The sequence below is a fragment of the Ursus arctos genome, unplaced genomic scaffold, assembly GCF_023065955.2.
Source record: "Ursus arctos isolate Adak ecotype North America unplaced genomic scaffold, UrsArc2.0 scaffold_7, whole genome shotgun sequence".
NCBI classification, from domain to species: Eukaryota; Metazoa; Chordata; class Mammalia; order Carnivora; family Ursidae; genus Ursus; species Ursus arctos.
This window is the reverse complement of record NW_026623089.1, coordinates 16809111-16829231: the sequence shown is the minus strand read 5'-3', so window position 1 is coordinate 16829231 and position 20121 is coordinate 16809111. Positions and strand designations below refer to the sequence as shown.

Genomic DNA, 20121 nt, shown 5'->3' with positions numbered 1-20121 from the left:
GATTCCCAGGCAACCTTCTCTTGCCATCCTGACTTGTTTAAATTTATGGGTTGTTGGCAAGCAATTTTTTTGATGCTATTCTTCTCCTAGCCAGAGGCTAAGATCCCTTGTGGAGCAGTGCCCGAATTTAATAGATGTCATCTGGACACCAGGGAGGGGCATAGAGAAGCACTGGGAGAAAAGTCTTAGAAGTGAGATTCTACCCCTAATGCTACTAGCTCCCAGCCTCTTCTTTATCCCTTCCAGGGCAATGCATTCAGAGTAATTTTTTTGGTGGTACCACACAGTACTGTGTACAGTACCCTACAGGTTTAGGACAAAGGATAAAGTGTCTCAGTGGGCTTGCAGACAGCCTAAAAAATATACTGGTAAGCTTCCCTTTCAACTTCATCTTGAACGTCTCCGCGTTTTTGAGCCTGTCTCCTGGTTGTTTATGATGCCCGAAGATCTGCCCGGAGCTTTTGCAGTATTGAGTGACACTTCAGGAATGCTGATTCTACTCTTCGGGCTGGGCGAGGACCTGGTTCCGAGGTCAGGTTCTCAGGTAGACAAGACCGTACCATCTCTTTAGCTTGGCAGATGAGGATTAAAGGGGGACTGGGAGTTCTGGAGTGACGAAGGGATGCAGGTGAGGTTTTCAGAGCCCACTAATTCCATCATCAGACGTCTGACTGAGCTGTCCCAAAGGCTGCACACTTGACTCCGTAAAACAGGCATCTCCTGCTTCTGCGTACCAATTACGAAAAGCCTTAAAGACAGGTCTTGTAGACTCTCAGGATAACACAACGGGGACACCAGCTCTTAGGACAGCCGGGCCCATAGAGCCCGATGTGACTGAATGCTTCTGAACCAGCTGCTGTTTTGGTGCTGGGGGTAAGGGTAGGAGCGAGGTGGATTGAGTATCCCGAGGTATGCTCCTTTGTGAGCATCGTCATCAGAAGTTGCTTCCAGAGCCCCTGGAGAAATCAAAACTCCCTCCATGGTTGCATCCCTCCACCTCGGTGTGAATGGTCTTGTTAGTGAGGCTGCCAAAGAAAGCCGTGTTCAAGTGGGTGTTTTGTGGACAAGCCCACCTTCGGAGTTTAGGGAGTTACCAGGCCTGTGGTTCTGAGCATAGCCTAGATGCTGCCGGAGCCATTTCTCTGCTTCTTCATCCTCACTTCTGCCTGGTGATCAGGACCCTTCTAGTCCCACCCTCCCTCTCCCCTCTCCTCCTCCGTTTTGCCCACCTAGTGGGATTTCTCACCACATTCTTGTTCTTGCTCATTCAACATCCAGTCTTTGCTTCTCTTCCGACCACAAAGATCTACATACATCCCTATCTGTGGGGCACATCTTCTGTGGGCTCCAGACAGACCAGAGTCTGAGCGTTGTAGCCTCTTAAGTTTAGAAGGAGGGCAAAGCAAAGGAGTTTCAAAAGCACCGTAAGCTGGAGCTATTTAGAATAGGGCAAACAGCCGTCAGTGCTCTGGGGATCAGTGTTTTTAATTTGGTTCCTGATTTATTAAGAAAATATGTGGTCTCCAGCAGGATTAAAAATAAATAAAGGTTACCTAGGGAGGTTGACTGGGACCGTCTCGTGGGTCAAGAGATAGTAATAAATTGAGTATTACCTTATAGGTAGAAGCAGCTCTAGGTTAGACTACTGTGCTCATGGGCCTGGACTTCAGGTACCAGACAAATGAAATAAGTCAGGTCAGAGAAATGGACCAGAATGCCCTAATATATTGGCACAAAAATTCCTGGAGCATCTAATCTCAACCAGAGAGTAATTTGTTCACTGTGGTCAGGGTGTGTGGGTTGGGAGAATCCGTTATGAAATCTTAGGAATTTGAGAAATGACTGGTAACCAAACCTACCTGTCCTGTCCAATCCTTCCTACAAACCTGGGGAGACTGAGGCCTGGAGCAAGGGGATGGCTGCCGGAAGGTCACGTGATCACGTGTAGCCAGATCGTGATAGAATCAAGGCTTTGCCCAGACCCCTTGGCTCTTCTCTTTCTGTTCTGCCACTTCTGATTCAAAGTGGAGTTTGACTTTGTAAACCGTTACTATTGAGTGCCATTAATTTTAAGTTCTTGTGAGATTAGTGTGTGAAGTTATGTGTGTTCAGTATGAATTCGCTTATTTTCCACTTGAGAGATCCTCATTTCCTGGATGCCCTGGGTGTTGACATAATGGTGATCAAGAAGCCCATGATGGTGATGACCATGGACTGATAGAATTATCTGTCGGAGGTTAACTAGGAAGAGGTGAGCTGGAATTCATATATAGGGAGTATTGGAAACTTTTCCAGCAATGGATGTCTTTTAGCAACACAGATCTTAGTATTCATTTGTGTTTTGAATGCTGGACGAACAACTAGCCTTTGGCAGGGAATTTTATCCTCCTATATAATTCCATCAACCTTCTTTCCTAGAGGATTGGTATTAGGGAATCCTTTTACAGTGTTGCTTTCTGGGTGTTTGTTAAAAACTCAAACGTGGAAATGTGTGAAAATGATTCATTGAAAACAAGTCTGACACCAACACTATGTGATAAAATTTGGAAAGTGTCTAGGTTGGGGCTCTCCAATACTTGAACTCAAAGCAAGTGTGATTGAGTTGACTGCAGTAAGAACAGATTCAAGAGTTCACTGGTGATTTTTAAGTTTTTGCTAAGAGCTCTGTTTTGCCCCTCGTAGTCCCATGTCCTGTAACTGGGAAACAAGCTGGTGCCCTGCCTCCAAGTTCAGCAAGTTTGTTTTGACTTGTAGCCCATGATGGGAGCGAAGCTCTCATTATGTAATGTTAAACTGGGCCGGGAATGTCAGCTGGGCTAGGCCTGCCAAAGCTTGAAGAGTTGGTTGGGAATGGGCTATGTTTAGTATGACTAATCCAACTTGGCAGGGTAAAGGGGTGGGTGGGTGTCTCTCTGAGAAGGGAGGTATGACTTGTGCTATTTCAAGTCTTAGTACTTAGTGTAAACTCTGCAGCACCCCCCCCCCCAAAAATGTTGAGCCTTATGACCGACTAGTAAAATCAGGGCTGTTCTGTTGACTGATACCCAAGTTTGCTATAGAAATCTGTGGTCAAGATCAAGGTATATCACTTGCAATTACGGAAATAACACTTTTTTTGGGTTATGTGAAATGGTGTTTCTTAAAATTGCCTATCCTGGTCAAATGCTGCTAGCAGGAGTACTTAGTAATTAAAACAATTTTTTTTTTATACAAAGTAAACATTAGCCTCCTTAATAAAAATAGCAGTAAACCCTAATAAAAATTTAAAGCAAAGGAACAGGTGGGCTATTTTCCTAATAATAATTTAAGGTCCATCTACTGACCTTGTTGGTCTTTGGGAACTTCTTTCTCCCTTTGCCCTCATGGGTCCTGCTTTGAGGCTCTTGGCTCAGCTTCCTCTTGGCTCTTCTTAGGGGACAAAAGAATCCTATTTTTATGCAAATGTATTGGCGTTGAAGGTAGAAATAATCAGGAACCTCGTTTGCACCATGATCATGAAACACAATGTGGTCCCCACCCCCACCAGGAAAAGGTTTGCGTTTTGGTGGTGATGGCAGAGCCCAGCCTCCGCCCTCCCTGAGGTAAAGGGGTGATTCGCTTTTGTTCCTTCTCTGATGAATGGAAGTAAAGTGTTCACTGAACCTGGAAACACCTCCTTTTGTGTCTGGTGCTCTCCTAACACAGGCCGTTAAACTTGGGGCAATCACTCTTAGTGGGGGATTGAATAGGGGCCATTGGGGGGGGGAGGGGCTCACACTGAAGCCACTGAGGCCATAGTGATGCCATTGTTTCTGAGTAATAAGAAAAGGACGAAGACTCTGGGGACCTCCAGGCATCCGTGTGGCCACCGCACTGACTGCTTTTCTAGGTCTGCCTTATCCCCAAGGAACCCCCCAATCAGGGCTGGGTGAGGTCAGTCTAGGCAGGAAGCGCGGCAGAGCCCCCTGCAGTATAGACGCGGTGCCCCATGGGTCCGTCTGAATATGGGCCTCTGCTTCCTCCACACTTGCAGAGCGCTGGCTGCCCTAGGCCCAGCCATCATTTTTGCAGGGAGGTGGCTGTTTTCCTCCAGGCATCCAGTTAGAAACATTTGTTAAAAATCACTTCTTCCACCTTAGGAACAACAAACTCTCCCAATTCCCTGCCAGCAACTTTTTTTGTGTAACTTCCCTTTTGCCATCTGGTCTTGCAGAGGCACTTCTGATCTTAATTAAAGCGCTCAGCCTTTGTTTATTTAAAAATCAGAAGGCAGATAGGGTATTTGAGGGTTTATCTGTACTAATTGTGCCAAGATACCTGCCAACTGCCCCCTCGGTTAGTAAAGGGAGCCACTGCAATCCTTCCTGACGCCGCGATTTTGCGCGCATGCGTACGCACTCACGCACACGTACGCGCGCACGCACACCACCTTACCTGATGTGTTGATCAGACACAGGAGTATACTTCTTGCTTTAGAATTGCCGTGCTGACATTTTTCCTTCCAACCTCTGCCGTGTGGTATTGATTTGAGGGGGATCTAGTGTTGCCCTGGGAAGAGTAAGAAGACCTGAGTGCAGATGCACACTCTGCCACTTACTCTGTCATCAGGGGGAGTTGGCCTCACTTCTGCCATCTATAAAAATAGAGACTGGTACCAACATCAAGGAATAAGTGTTGCCTGATGTAAAGGAGATGCCTCTGAAAAGCTGGAGAACAAGTTAGGCATCCTTGCACCGGGGGCCATACAGCGGTCCCAGGGACACAAAGTGGAGCCCCCAGGCAGCTCTAGTAAACTGGAGGCTTAGATGCCACGTATCCATTGTCTGTCTTTTGAAACATAATTTGGCTTTGCTGTTTTTTTACCTGTCTCTTTGATAATATTGATATTGTAATTAAACAGTGGTTTACATCAGAATGTATACTATTTTATAGATCTTTCAAAAAGTGACTCTTACTTGCCGATTATAACAAATTTCACACAGAAATTAGCTTTGCTGTGCTTACACTTTGAAACTACATTGTTGAAGCCACTAAAGAGACAGGCTTAGAAAGTGTTGAAAACATAAGTCTTCTTATTTTAAAACAAGCACTATAACTGTGGGCTTCTTACCCTGAATTTAAGAAACTCTTAGAGGAATCAATTTTTATGGATCTCTGTGATGTCTGAGTAAAGTATGCATTTTTAGAAAAATGTATCTTTTTAGACAAAATGAACTTTTGGTCGTTACATGGGCTTCAGATACCTTTTTCATCCAACCATCACAGTCTGACAGTTGTAAAAAAAATCAGTTTTAGAAACTGTATTTAAAGAATTTATGATCCCAACGTGTTCTTTGAAGTATTTTGAAATTATCTCTTGGAGGTGTTTTTTCGTTTTTGTTTTTTGTTTTGTTTTTTGAAGCAAAAACTTCCTTCTGAAAAGTATTCCAGTAGTAATGTTTTTATGTATAAAATCCTACAACAAGCATTTCTTGAGCATCTACCTGGTGCCTAATTTGTTCTGTATATTTGTACTTAAGACGTGCCAGTAACCATGGTATACACACATTTTTGGTAAAGGAAGCTCGTCTCTTTGTAAGCTTGGCTGCCCCAAAATTACAGTGAAGGATGAAGTAGATTCTAATTGCTGACTCTTGAGCTCAACATCTATATATTTGATCTAATTTATAGTTGGAAAAGAAGCTAAAAATGTTAAGAGTCCATGCCAGTCGTCTGAGGAGTTGTAGTTTACATAACCCTGGAATTAGGTTCGGAAGTACCGGAAAGCCCCACGCTATATTGGGTCAAAGAGAAGAAATCCAAATTAGTATTAATTGGTATTCATGATTGCTCTCTGAGTGCCAGGGATGTTTCTGTCCCAAGCGTAGACTAATTTGGCCAGCTGTGTGGGTCAAACAAAATAGCCAACAGCTCGAGTTATGGATGGTGCGAAAAACACAGCGTCTGATTGTTAACACCACGTTCCCCAAGTCTGTGATGTTCTCTGACCTCCAGTGCAAATAGCTGTTCATCTCAAGATGATTTGACAGCATAATTTAGTATTTGGGAGTCTTTTAAAACTGCAAAAAAGGGGTGATTAAAAACTTGTGCTTCTTTAGCATATAAAGCAAGCTTTTCAATTATGTTTTTCAGGGGACAGAGTTATTGGAATTGAACATTGGCCTGGGTAGTTATTCAGAGCTGGTTTCTGTTTGAGGTTAGTTGACTTTGACTGAATTATCCAAATACCATCAAGATAAGCCAGGAGTGTATCTGTTAGCTCTTGGACAGGTGTAAATAATCATCGCCCTGTAGATTACAAGCTTCCTGAAGGCAAGGACTTTTCTGTGTTTGGTTCACTGATTTATCCCTGTGCCTAGAACGTGAAATAGACACTGAATCAGTATTTATAGGATCAGTGAATGGGAAGAGCCTAGGGAAGATTTCTACTACATTCATGACAACTGCAGCAATAATTTCTCCTCCTTTTTTTCATTTGCTAAAGTTACTAATCCTCTAATCTTGAGTAAATTCTAAATCCTCTGAGTGTGTTTGTTTTTCTGTCTATAAAATGAGGCTGTTGTCATGTAAGACTTTATTTGATTATGAGAAATAGTCCCTCCTAAACTTCCTTGAAGAAAGGTGCTAGACAAAAACAAGATGGTTTTGAAAAAAATAACACCGCAGTCCAGACTGTACTAAGATGCTTGGTTGCATTTGAAACCAGTTTCACAGTCTGCTTTAGGCGGGGATTGCAACATGCTTTCCATCTGTGCCGAATGCGGAGGAGCAAGCTTGCACTCCCAACTCCGCTGCGCTACGCACCGCACGCATCGTGGCAGGAACATTGGCTCGGCGCTCCCAGAGACAGCCAATGGGCGTAGCTGTGGTGGAGGCATGACATAATTTAATTTTACTTTATTATTTGCTGGCTGTGCCCATTGTATGTTAGCCTCTGGGTGTGTTTACAAGTTGCTTAGGAAAGAGGTAGAGGCTGTCTTGTCTGTAAAAGCTATCTTGTCTGTGTAAGGGCCAGGTGTGTGTACACACACACACACACTCACACCCTTTTCGTCCTTGGCATCCAGCACCAGTATGGGGCCAGGGGTGAAATTATCAGCACCCGGCAAGTGACTTGAAGGACTTGCCTGCCTTTAAAATCCCCTCCCCTTAGCCCTGTAATTACCTGTGGCACTGCTTGAGGCTTGACTGTGTCGTGCACCTAACTTCTCAAAACACACATGTATTATAGAGGGCACAGCAAGGCTCTATGCTTACTTAGTAGCGTTTCAATCCACTTACTGGGTTTGGGTGACTTTCCCTGGCACTGTTGCTAAACTTGCTGTGAAAAGCAAAGGTTCAAAGTCCATGAAAACATCATTTTGTTTGTTAAAGAAAACCCAGGGATTTCAGAGGACCATGCTGTCCTGTCCTGCCCCTTCCTCCTCCCTCTAATGTTTTGGTGGAAGGTCGTCTTTATGCAGAGGTGAGCAATACATGTATTTTAAGCATATGAGGTGATAAAGGGAGGTGTCCATATATTTCGATCCTTCTCTCTCTCTCTTTTTTTTTTAAGTCTTTTTCCTTTATTATGCTTTTTCTGGTAAGTTTCTATGTGTCATTGCTATTGAGAAAATGACTTCTTCCCCTTCCAATTCATTTATTAATTTCAACTCTTGGTTCTAGCAGAGTCACAGTTCTCTGTAACGCAGATTCCCTTATTTTTGTCATATTGCTGCAGCAGTACTTAATTAGGGGCCGTATGGGTGACAGGAATCTTTTGGTTCTATTACCGGAAACCAACCCCAAGCGCTGGCCATCCAGGTCTGCCTTGTCAGACCAGTGAAACCCTTGACAGCTTGCGAGTTCTTCAGCATCTGTCTCTGTAGTTCGGGGGACGGTGGGGGGGTGGGGTGGGGGAGACAGGGATACATAGCAGCCAGTCCTTTTCTAGCAAATAAGTGCAAAAATCCCCATAAGTGTGTTATTTTGAAATATTTTAATTTTGACCAGATCCATAACTTGTAACTTACGAAAGCCTGATGTGCTTGTTTAGTTTTGGCTCCCCAGTACTTGGTTAACTGGTCAGCAGCTGTGAAGACCTGAATCAGAGGGAATAGGGCATCCCCCCTTCTAAGGAGGACTGACCTGGGCTGGATGCAATGGCTGGGTGGGTGCCTTCTCTTCAAGGGCGCTCTGTGTGGCTGGCAACTTTGCCTGGAGAAAGGAGGTGTGTCCCCTTTAGAGCTTGTGACCCTTCATTCTTGTTAGTCCTTGCACATACTTCTAGTCCCAGAGAGCTTTGTGGTCTCTCTTCTTTCCCACCAGCATTTAAGGAAACTGAAATTAATTTCCTTTGTTCCCCACTGTCCCAAATTAGAGAAGCTAGAGATGAATGATGCCATTATGGGCACCTTAAATCCAAGGATTTCTACTTCACTTGGGCCAAGGATCTCTTTTTAAGAGGAAGAGGGAACTAAATAATTGAGTCAGATATTTTAAGATGTTAAATCTAAAACTCAGCCTTTTAAGAATCACAGGTAAAGCCTCGAATTTCCCACCATGATTCCACTTTTCAAAACCCGGGATGGCCATCAGGGTGGGTTTAGCTTGATCATCAGCTGTTACAGGTCAAATATGGTCTCAGTAGTTCTTAAAATTTTAATCATGACCTCTCTAATCCTGTGAGTTCTCAGAAGGAAATCCTGATGAACAATCCTGGAATTGGTTTGCCTGGTAACATTTTCTTTATTGACATTATCCCCAGCTGAGCTCTCTTAGTTAATATATTTGCTTTTGGCACCTTTCTTTCTTTTTTTAATCAGAAATGTTTATCAATAGGTTGCATGGTTGGGAGAAACAGTATTTGTTGTGTAACATTTTCCCAAGGAGTGCTTGAGAGAGTTTTTCTCTAATACCAAAAATATAGTATGATTCATGTTCTTAGGACATGTTATTGTTGCGACTTCTGTATGGGAGCTCAGTGTTTTTGTTTAATTGACTGGTACATAGGTCCTAGAGATTACAGTTGATACTCTTTTGTATCCTGATCAGAAGCCCTGACATTTTGGTCCTTAGCAGAGAATCCATCCCTTGATAACTTGTGGGCACCCTTAGTGGAGGCAATGATGTGTGGTCTTGTGAGAAGTCATAGCATTAGCAGGTCTGTGTTTTCTTCCAGTGTGGAGCTTTGTCATTTCTAATGATGACAATCCATCAGTCCACACAGTGCAAAATGAAGATAAATTGAATTAATATATGTGAGTTAAATGACTCATTGATATAATTATACTGTGAAGATTTCTTTAGTATAACCTAACACATTTAGTGATGTTAATTGTAACAGCTTTGCATGGGAGCATTTAATTTCATAAGCAAACAGAATAATTTATTAATTCTCAAAAAGCCATTTCAAGGCCTGGACGGAGAGGGAGAGAGTGTGCATTTAACTTAATGTTGACTGCGGTGTTAGTATGCTTTGCTTCATCAGACTGGAAATTGCTAAGGAATTTTTTTTCCCCCAATTCCAACTTTTACTGGTCCATAGCCAAGATGTGCTCCATTCAGTAGTGCATCAAAATGAAACTGGGAAATGGGTTCCATCTAGTAAATCTTAATAAGTTACCGAAAATTGAAGAGTGCTGAATAATAAAACAGTTCTAATTGCAGTTAAAACTGTCTTGGCGGCGGATGTGGCTGAACAAGGGCGATAAAACAGCCAAGGAAGAGCGGCGGATGGTAGCGCTGAAGAAGGGTAATAGACAGATTAAATGCAAAACTCAATTCAAATATTTTGTGAAATGTAGGCATGCTGTGTAAACCCATTTTTTGCTGAAAAGCGTGTTTTCTCTCATGTCAGAGATGATCACAGGAATCCTTTTAATATTCATTTAAATAGTTTTTAATTGGCTTCAGAGAGTTTAAAGTTCAGCACGAGGGTGAGATCTAAGCGCACTAATTAGATCGAATGCAGTTTGACTCAAAGAGCAGACTTGATAATTACGGAATTCCATACCAAATATACATTTTGAAAACACTCTTTTCACATCCTTGAGGTAGAAATGGTTTTCCTGAAAAATTTCCCATTCTTTTTCAGTAGAAATTCCTCTTAGACACTGATCATAAAACCTCTTGTCGCCTGTTGGAAAATGACAATCCGTTTTTCAGAGCAAACCTCTCGTTTGTTTGTCATTTAGCCGACACCCTGTGTTCAGGTTATTCTAAAAATTTTTCCCCCATCCAAGTGGAATTTTGACTTGCATGGACATTGTGATGAACACAAGTTGTTGTATCTTGTGTGTGTCCCCCCACCCCCCGTAAGTTGTTTGATGCTGTTGAAATGGAAGGCTGAAGTAGAAGGGGGCACTTAAGCAGTGAAGGGTTTTTCTTTGTAAATAATAGATCAAGAGCACTGGATCTGTATCTAATGGAGCTGTGTGCGGCCTCCGTTTCAAGGACAGCGCGCGGTTTTAAAAACCACAACTACCGACCATCCCGTCCGCAACCTGTGGTCAGGTGTGTGTGTGTGTGTGTGTGTGTGTGTGCGCGTGTGTGCGTGTGCGTGTATGTTTGCTTGCCTCTTGTGATTCCCCACTGCCTTATCCCCTTAAATGGTTTGCTTTAATGTCATACTGTATTTCATAAACCTAAAAAAACCCCCTAACAACATTTTATATACACACACACACGCACACATGCATGGAGAAAGAGATCCTTCGCGATACCTGTCTTTTATAATTGTGGAATGATTTAAGGAAGTTTGGTCCTCTTTGACTAAAATGTTTGAATGAATCTATTTTACTATGGCATGCTCTACTAAGAAAATCTTGATGTATGTAGCTGACATCAATGTAGAAATTAGTTTATCATGACAGCAGAGAGATTGGATTATGTTTGCAAACATATGTCATCTTGATAGTTTGATGAAAAATTTAATTTACCATGTTCCCACCTTTTCCCCTTCCCTTTTTTGAGTTTATAAATTTGTTCTTGTATTTTCTGGTTTGAATCTATATTTGAAAACCATAAATTGAACACTTGAAGTATTATTGGGAGATTCCATACAATTCTTAAAAGTATAATAGGGCTTTGTTCCTCCTGAATTTGAATTATTTTTTTTTTATCACTTGCAGTCTAAACATTACACCTAATTACTATTTTCCCTTGAATTGTAAAAGTACAAGCATACACTCGTATCTGAAAATACTTCGTCTCTGTCAAGGGCGTTGTTGAAAATAGAAAAATAAACACTGCATGTTAAATGTCAAGTACGAGTCTATAGAAATAAAATAGAAATACAAGTACAGACTAAATCAGGAGATTCCTTTGCTTATTTCTGAAATAGTTGTTTATAAAATAATGAGATAGCTACTCGAAATTGAGAGTTCTATTTTTAAAGCGCATCCTACAAATTTAGGCCCCTTTTAAAAAGGGTTAAAATTCATTTCCTTGTGATAAAATAGGTTTCTAGTGAATTGATTTTTTTAACACAAACATTTTAATATTTTTATTACATGCAAAAGTATATGTTGGAAACTATGCTCCTACTGCACCGCTTCCTTGAAAGAAAATCATTAGTCTTCTCAAATGTCAGTGTAAAGTTGATCCATTTTAGCCTTCTTGTCCATAAGTCGTTGATTATTGGTTTTGAAGGAAAGCACGGTACGAGTGTGTTTTGAATTTTAACTTTGAAATCATAGATGTACGACATGTTCATTGCAGTCAAATCACAAGCAGAGAGAACCCATTTGAAATAATTTTTAAAGCATTCCTGTCAGGGCATTATTTATAGGAATGATAAGTTTCAGATTTTAGGTTTGAGAAAAGTTGAGGTTGGCCATACTTCAAATCTACAATTTAACTGCTTTGAAAGAGTGGCTTTGCCTGTCTTCAGGGGGAAACAAATAACTTAGGGGACATCAGTTCATTCTTTCGCAGTCTTTCATCCTTAAGTATAACAAATTGTTTCTTTTATTAATGTGGTGCTTGCTCTATCGAAGCAGTTCTTCGGGGAAAATAATCAGGAAGATCTGCTTTGCTTCGCAGCTGCTACAACCTGAAATATGTTACTACGATCCCTTGAAGGGATTTTCTTCTCTCTCTTTTTCCTTTCTCAACAAATATGGTAGCTAACATAATAGAAATTGCAGAAAAGGATACAATGAGATTTCTTTCCCCTTTCTCCCAGCATGTTTTGGTTGGCTAGGAGAAGCCAAGGTATTGGAATATGATTATCCTTATTTAAGGGAAAAAAATGATATAATTTGTCATCTTACCAGCTCTCGGCATTCTGTGTGGTGCGCGTTTAGTCAATGCCGGGAAAACAGCAGACTGACAGCTAATAGATATCTCTGCCCTCAATTGTTTAGACATTTTTGTCTTTTGTGACATTGAAGAAAAGACAAGGAAGGGAATGGAAGCAACTAAAAAATGTCAAAAGATCAAAAAATCAATGGGCCGCAGGAATGCGATCTGTTTACCGGGGGGTGGCTGCTCTTTCTGTTTCGCCAGGAGTCCGAGGCGGTGTCTGGGGCAGGCACGGGAGCCGCGTCCCCTCCCTCCCTGGGAGATGTGATACCGGTGCCTCGCCAAGCGGCCCCGCACGCCTGCTCGCACCGCACCCCTCTGCCCCCATGAATAAGTAATAAAATAAATAACAGCTTTCCTTTTAAGACTGTAAAAACCAAGTTTTTGGTGCTGCGTCTTTTCCGTCCATCTCCAACCGTTTCCAGACTCGCTGGGCTCAGCCAAGCAGATGGGTTATAGGATTTATTCATGGGCATTTCAATTTTTCTGTTCAGGGGAGAACACTTGACATTTTTATTATTTATTTATTTGATTTTGGAGGGAAAAAAGTCAATAAGAGTGAAATGGGTGATAATTAGGTGGGGCGCGTCGGGCAGATGAGTAATTGTTTTGTCCCTGGCTTGGACTCTTTGGACAAGGCTTACGTATGTCTTGGGGTGGTCAGTGTTGGGGTGGTGAAGATTTTATTTGAAAACTTGTTTCTTAGAGAGGAGGAGAGTATATGGGTAGTAAGACGATTGTCATTTACTAGGGACATAGAGTGTTGCTTGCTTTAAAACTTCGGGGTTTTGAACAGTAGACCTTAGTTACCTTTTCTCTTTCTTTTTAAAAAACTTTTCAACCAGTTGGTTGTCTGGTGTGTGTGTGTGTGTGTGTGTGTGTGTGTGGTGTTCGTGTGTGTTCACCTACACATTTGCCTGGCAAACAGTGACAGCCCAGGAAAATGGACGGACCCTACAAGGCAAGGCTGCAATCTGTTGGGGGAATTTTTTTCCCAAGCCTTGTAGTTGCTATTTGATAATAAGTGTGGTCCAGGCTGCATATTTTATAAACTTTCTATTAAAGTTGGGGCATGTTATCATAAAACTCAATTGCGATACTTTGTATTACGCTCTGGGATTGAGAGATAGACATAGGATTAAAAAAACAATTTCTAGGCATTTCTAGATGATAAATTTAATTCTCTTTGCTATTTGGAGGTCTTCTTTGAAAATGCAATTGTAATGAACGCATTCAGAACTGGAGAATAGATTTACCCTTGGCTTCAAATAGTCGACGTTATCAGGCGCTGTCATTCGTTCCTTCCTATTTTCGGGCTGCTAATTGATGTTTTTGATGTCAGCAAGAAAATTGAAGAAAATGTCATGTGTGAACCAGTGCGGAAGTTAATAAGATTGACTTCGTTGACAGAATTTACAATGAGAGCAGAGACTGCATAATGGGACCGCTGCGAATTCTTTGGAGTCAAAATTGACACCTCACGCTAGGCCAGTGGTCGATAGGAGAGATGGAACATTTGGGAAAGTTCCTAATCTCATTTTTCCCTCCTTACCTTTTGGTCTCCGATGGTTACTTAGTTTCACCAGCAGCTGTTTATCCAGGGGGCTATTGCTTCGGACCACGCCAGGGCCTTAGTTCAGGCTCCCAGTGCCACCAACAATGCTTATTTTTTATGCTGTTTTGAGTTTGAAAGCAAAAGAGTCTTAAAAAGGTTAGATTAAGATGTGTCTTAAGGAAAGATATACTAATATCGGTCAGGGTCATTGCAAATGCTTGGGTTATGTGCAATAAAGCCGAAACGCAAATCCCTCTTTGAATAAAGAAACCGAGTTGGCACTAAGATCAGTCCTCTAGCATAACAGAAGGCTATAACTTGCAAGCAAAAAAAATAATACCGTTCTTGGCCCCGCGTCCCCGACCCCCAAAAGAAACATTTTAGCCATGGTGCCCCTTCGAGTTTTTTTGGTAAGTTATTGAAAGTTTAATATAATAGTTTAATTTTCCAGTAACGTGGCAAAGTTTATTGGATTTGTGTGTATAATTATGGATTGGATTAGTTGAGTTTGGTTCAGTGCATCTGATTATCTTCTGGCCTTTAGGGAAATGCGCTAAAACCCTAATATGTCCAGTACCCCCAAGCGGCCTCTTTTTGAAGGCGCCGCACAAAATGTGATCTCGACCAGCGCTCGGCCTCCAAGGATCTTCAGTGAGAGACATTATTCTTGGAATATCCAATTAATTCCACGGGCAGTGATCAGTTAGCGCTTCTTCTTCCTTTCTCGCCATTTGAAATGCTAACACAATGAATATTTTCTCATTGGTCTGTGTCCCTCGGCTAAGCTGTTGCCGCGGGCTGAGAATTTCATCGACTGATGAGACCAGAGGCCCCGCCAATAAAAGGTTACAGTACGTGATTTGCATGCCAAGTGGGGTTTGGTTTCATGAACTTAAAAGTTCTTTAACTTTTATTTGACTTTTTTCTTTTGTTCAAAGTAGATTGAGGGGTGAGTATATTTGTGAGTGTTTAAAGTATGAAAATTGCCAGGGACAGTAGGTCACAGCTATATTTTGGACTATCCTCACAGAGACGGTGAAGATGGCCTTTGTGTCACCAGCTTTTATGGAGAGGAACCAAATCAACTCTCTAAGATCAGGTCTACGGGAAAGCATTTTTTCAAATCTTGTGATTTTGTGTTGAGTCCCTCTAGGATCCTTGAAGAGCTTGACATTTGGGGGAGTAATACTGTTAGAGAGTATCTTGTGGTACTAATAATCAGCTCTGGCATTATTTGAAATGACTAGAGAGAGCCATTGAGTAGGGCATTTGGAAGAGGAAGGAATGTCCTTTTCTTTGGAGTGGTTGGTAATCAGAGTCTTGGGTACCAAGAAAACAGTACATTCTAGAGGAGTATTCAAAGGCAGACCTCTTCTGTTTTCAAGGGTAAGTTGGAAATTGTTATGGAATACTGAGTTGGATTGAACACAAGAAAACGTACAGCAAAAACAAAACCAAAAAGCTATCTGCGTGACTATCACCAGAGTAGATTATAATGGATTAGGTCACAGTTTATAAAACCTAGTTTCAGAACTCTTTCTCAACTAGGCAGAGCCCCGTGACGTCTGAGGCCAACAGCACTGGCACATATGTTCAACTGCCTAAACGTTTGGCTTAGGAAAATAACACCCGATGGTGCCATCGCATCTCTCTCGTCTTTCAGAATCTTCCAAACTTGGATTTTATTAAGTGAGGATGCTCCTTGTTGATGTAAAGCTGTAATAGATGTCCCCTGATCTAAAGAGTACTGGTTGACAAAAAGGGGGAAGGAGTATAGTATAATAAATGTACTCAATCCCTTCTCAAAATGGGGGAAAAAGGGATTGAGGTAAAAAGAAAGAGTCAGCCTTCAAACCACAGTTACCTTAGAGGAAGGGTAATATGATTGGAGACTTGACATATTTCAACCGAATGAAAAATCATGATACCTTTACCAAAATTGTTAGCAAAAGAGAACTGGCAGGGGTAGGAATGGAGAGCATTTCCCCTCTTCTCCCCCTCCCGCTCTCCTCCTTCCTTCCTTTCCTAGCTGTCTGTGAGGAGCAAAGCAGGTGGCTCCCTGTGGCTGACTTTTCATGACAACATGCCATTAGAAATTGCCGTCCTGTTGATCAATCCTCTCGACATGACAGATTTGCCGCAAGGCCTGGCTCTTTGAGCGCCAGCACTGTGGCTTTTCCCTCCTTTTTTCCTGCACTAATTGGTGAAAGTTTTTTTACTGTGCTAGTGGCAGAGGAAATTCTTTTGAACGTTGTCACAATCAAGTGTTGACTTCTTTAGAATTGCAAGTAGGTTAAGTGAGTATCAACATTGGGGGGTGGGTGGGAGGAGGGAAAACACGAACACAAAGTTACTACTACTTAAATTTATGATTACAATCAAATTGGAAAACAGACTAATTGGATATCACACACACACACACACACACACTAGAGTGAAGGCAAGTGTTAAAATTATGGTCCTTTTATACTTGCGTTATGTTTGGTTATTTTGGGGTGGGGGCGGCCCTGACATTTGGAATAGGGAAAACACATTGTAATGTTGATTAAGTAAAACGTATCCATTGTAACTCCTTAGTTTCTTCCCTTATGAATGGATTCAGAACAGCAGTACCACAAACATTACATAACATACTGTAAATCAAAAGGGACACGTAAAGCTTCTATGAGTAGAGTGTATTTTCCTCTGAACTACTGACATTTCTTCTGTCCAAAATCAGCATACAAAGAATAACCTCTTGGCAAAGGATTTGTTCTCAGATATTGATTCTTCACTGGAGTTTCAAGATACAATTCTGCTTAAATTTTGCTGTTCTGGTCATATATGTGATTTTTATTTTTATTTATTTATTTATTTTTTACCTAGAACTTTTCATTGTCTTTAAAACCAAACTTCTCAGTGAAACTGAGAATCATCACGATTTACCTTTCTTTTTAGAGAGAATTCAAATCGGAAATGTCTTTTTTAAGACATTTTAAGACATGAATGATTCAAAATATTTACTGAAGGGATTTGTAAAATTACTCTGTGCTTAGAGACAGATTCTTTGGTGATAAAAAAAATTGGTAAATAACAAGTTTAGCTTGGCTAGATTGAGAGAGAATGTGTGTATTTAAATTTCTCATGTCACAGAAGCTGTGTGGGACATTCCGATTCTTGACTGTGTACCGTTTCAAATAATTCCTAATTGAAAACAAAGTAACGGAGGGCAAAAAGCCTGTAAGTTTACTCTGGGTTTTTGGTAACCATCAGGAAGAAATCCTACACAAAGATAAGGATTTGGTACCGACGAGTGATAAAAACATAGAAACCTTGTATAGAAAGGAGGCTACTTTGATTCCATAGTAGATATTTACTAGGATAAGAGAATTATAGAATAAAAGTTACTAAGATTATTAACCAAATTTCTACGTAATGATTTTAGTTTTAAGTACAAAATGGAAAGGAGAAAGAAGACAGTAAAACGTTGTCCAGAATTACCTTGCCCCGTATCCCTTCTTCGCCACCACAATTGTTCCGATTGTGATGTTTTAGGGAGAGAAATGCAGAAACCCCTATTGAAAGAAGCATCAATTCATATAATTAATTTTGCCATTGTAAAAATCATTTGTAAAATTTGCATTATTAACATTATCAAGTCACTAGTTGGTAAGACATCAGACATGACGAGAGTGAAGGACAGCTTAGGGAGAGCTGGGCTTTAAACCCTCAGTAGATCTGAGTTAGGATCAAAGGCGCTTGCTTTATGTGGCTGTGCTAGACTTTGAAGTTGTGACTGCACCTACAGCACTCATTTCATCAAGTTCACTGGTGTCTTAATAGCAGATCAATAAGTTTCAAAGTCGGAGAGTTAATTTGATACTAGTGCTGATGCGGTCGTGCTGGGGAAGCTGAGAGAGAGGCAGAGAAAGCTGCCTATTACCAACTCTGGTACAGAGCGCACAAAGATGCAGATTATGGATATATCCATGACCCTGAAAACACAGGCTCTGGCCGGGAGTGGGCAAGCCGTGGATTCATAAAGCAAAGGGTCCTGAATTTAGACATCGTGGGTTATTTGGAAGCTGGTCTATGTTGAAAAACCTTCAGTTGGATACACATGTATGTGTGTTTGTCCTCATGTCCTTTTGGTATAGATAATAAACATGTAAGAAGAGAAATGCAAGCACACACCTTTCTACAATCGGGGGGGGGGGAGATCTACGTAAGGACCACTGTAGGTTTTCTGGGATGATGTGGGGTGAGAAAAGGGTACAAAATATGTTTGTGGTTTTGGAAAGGAGCTTTGAACGTATGTTTGCATCATGGGGGGTTATGTTGATTTTATTTCTTTTAAAGTACATCGGGAATACCTCCTTAAGTGAATAACGTCTAGGCAATAATAATTTGATACAGGTCCATTCTGATCCACTTAAAAATTTTTAAAAAAGGACCTCTTCAGGAGAAGTCTTAGCCCCCCAAATCTTCCCTTCTTTATAGCATAACTTGATGTGCGTGCAAACACATGGATTTTTTCTTCCTGAGCTGTTTCTCCAATCCCTTATAAGACTTTTGTCTCACGTCTCCCCATTTTTATGATATGATACATTTTTATGATACATTTCAAAGGTTTGTTGGGCATAAAGAAACCAATAGGTAAAGGTGCTGGTAGATTGAAAGCGAGAAGAAAAGTTGGGCCAAGGGGGAATGTTTGTGTGTATGTTGGGGATTTTTCTTTGTTTTCAGTGGTTTTGTTTAGGTCCCTCTTACGGGATAAGCATAAACATTGTGGGGTGTGTGGTAGAGATGACATCAGTGGCTATTACAGGAGGGGATTTGGGGAGGGTTTTTGTGTGTGTGTGTGTGTGCAAAGGGGAGGGTGTAAAGATCCAGAGTTCAAAGATGCAAATCGCGAGAAAGAAGAAACCTTAAAAAAAATTTTTTTTATGAGAACTTTACCATCTGTATGTACAGCACCGGCTTCCCAGCATCGAAGGTCAGATTCACACCCTTTTCGAACAAAACTCTAATTTAGAATGTTCATCTAAGGGTTGATAATGGTATTAGAAGGCCAGTGGGGTGGTCAGTGGGTGTTGTAGATTAGCTCAGTGGCCATTACGGCTTTACCTAGACCCCCACGATTCATTGGGTAAGATTAACCATCACATCTGTCATTTTATCCCTTTTAGTTCTCCCCTTTTTACCACATTTAAAATACGAAAAGGGGGTGGAAATATAATCTCGAAGACAATTTATATGGAGCAAGCCAATGAATCACGCTATTCCTAAAACGCCTAGGAAATCGCCATATAGATCCATGTGTGTATTTGTGTCTAATGTAGTTATACATGATGCAACTTTGCATGACATATAGATGTTGAAATGATTTTGGTGAATTCAAATAATTTGGTTATGCCAGGTAAGCTGCAAGTTTTTAAACTTAATTCCTTTTCATTAGTCTTTTGCCTGTGTTGTAGAGAAAGTTCTGTTTTACTAATCTCGGAAGATATTTTTCTGCTACCGTGTTGATGGTTCAGTTCATTAGGCTTCTGTTAGTTTAATTTCTGGCAAAACTTCCATGTCAACTTTGCGGCACCACAAATGAGATAATCTTGGCTTCTCAGGAGTGTCATGGGTCCTCTCTCTGTAACGGTGATTCCAGCTCTGCGGTGTGTGTGAGCAGGCTTTCGTTGAGTTGTGTTGTTTCCTGTGTGTTTATTACAGAAAGATGTCACTGCTAAAGGGAACGTAAGAGTTTCTGTAAATGTAATGGTTTATCCTGAATAAAGTGAGAGAGACAGTGCTTGGAATCTGGGGAATAGAGGTGGAAGGAGCCGAGCTGATGAAGGTGTTTCTTGTCAAATTTGTGTAGGAATTATTTACCGTGCTGTCTTTCCTGGGCCGCTACAGTAAAAGTGAAGACATGGAAAATTATCCCAGATGGGACGAATCGCTTGTTCTCTGTTCTTTTTTTTTTTTTTTTTAAAGGAAAAGATTTCAGGGGAAAAAAAGTCGTCTTTTTCTTTAGAACAGTATGAATAAAATCTGGACAGCTGTCGAAAAAGATATGCCGTCTGCATTTTTTTTTTTAAATTTCTAGCCGCCACCATAACTAAATAGCTTGAATAGTACATCTTTTTTTTTTCTCCCCTTCATACATAATGATCTCTACTTCATTAAAAGCGTATTAATCTGGTTCCCAGTCTCTTGGGAGACACCTTAAGATGATGATATTGTGGGTTTTTTCCCCCCGAATTGTTTAAAAAAAAAAATTCTAGCAGATTTGGTCCCTGTCAGTCAGAAATAATTGTGTTCTTAATCTT

At 41.1% G+C, this 20121-nt stretch overlaps 1 protein-coding gene across 50 annotated transcripts in view; it reads left to right on the top strand.

Moving 5' to 3' along the window:
- Positions 1–20121, top strand: part of TCF7L2 (transcription factor 7 like 2) — a 194951-nt gene that overhangs the window by 134187 nt on the left and 40643 nt on the right. Inside the window, exon 1 of one of the 50 annotated variants that reach the window (XM_048219118.2) lies at positions 1–20121. This exon is cut by the window's left edge and continues 11163 nt beyond it; it is cut by the window's right edge and continues 1320 nt beyond it. The exons of the other annotated variants lie outside the window; for them this stretch is intronic. The gene's annotated coding sequence lies outside the window, so the exon portion shown is untranslated. 50 annotated transcript variants of the gene reach the window in all.